Genomic DNA, 971 nt, shown 5'->3' with positions numbered 1-971 from the left:
ATAAATAAAAAAATAAAATAAAATGCACATATGGAATCTCAGTGTTCAATTAGCTAAACCAATCTTGAAAAAGAAGCCCAGGTGTGGAGGTGCATGCCTGTAGTCCCAGCTACTCAGGATCCTGAGGCAGAAGGATGATTGAGCCCAGGAGTTCAAGGCTGCAGTGAGCCATGACTGTGCCACTGTGCTCTCTCCAGCTTGAGCAACTGAGTGAGATCTTATCTCTAAACAAAACTATCACACACACACACACACACACACACACACACAATTTAGTCTTTTTTTTTAAAGAAAGGAAATCCTATGTAACCTCACGTGGAATCCAAACAAGCTGAACTCCTAGAAGCAGAGAGTACAATGTTAGGTGCCAGAGGATGGGGTTGGTGGAAGGAACGGGGAAATGTTGGTCAAATGGTACAAACTTAAAGGATGAGTAAGATCTGGGATGTAATGTACAGCATGGAGATTTCAGTTAATACTACTATATTGTATAATGATTGGAATTTGGTAAGATAGTAGATCTTAACTACTTTCACCACACACTCAAAAGAAGGTGCCTAGGTGAGGGGATGGATGTGTAAATCTGTTTGATCATGGTCATTTCACAATGCGTGCATATATCAAATCATCACGTTGCACAGCTTAGGTATATATGATTTTTGAAAATCTGTCAGTTATACCTCAATAGAGCCTGGGGGAGAAATGGTGCTGGAGAAAATTATATGTCTATATGCAGAACAATGGAGCTGGGCCCTTACTTTATACCATACATAAAAATTAATTCAAAATGAATAAAAAACCTAAATGTAAGTGCTAATGTATAAAACTCTTAGAAGAAAACATACAGGAAAAACTTCATGACATTGGAATTGGAAATGATTTCTTGGTTATGAAATCACCCATAGGCAACTGAAGAGAACTAGATGAACTGGATGAATTGGACACATCAGTTTTTTTTTTTTTTTTTTTTT

This window comes from Colobus angolensis, unplaced genomic scaffold (genome assembly GCF_000951035.1).
Source record: "Colobus angolensis palliatus isolate OR3802 unplaced genomic scaffold, Cang.pa_1.0 Scaffold76, whole genome shotgun sequence".
NCBI lineage: Eukaryota > Metazoa > Chordata > Mammalia > Primates > Cercopithecidae > Colobus > Colobus angolensis.
Note: the sequence above shows the minus strand (reverse complement) of the source record.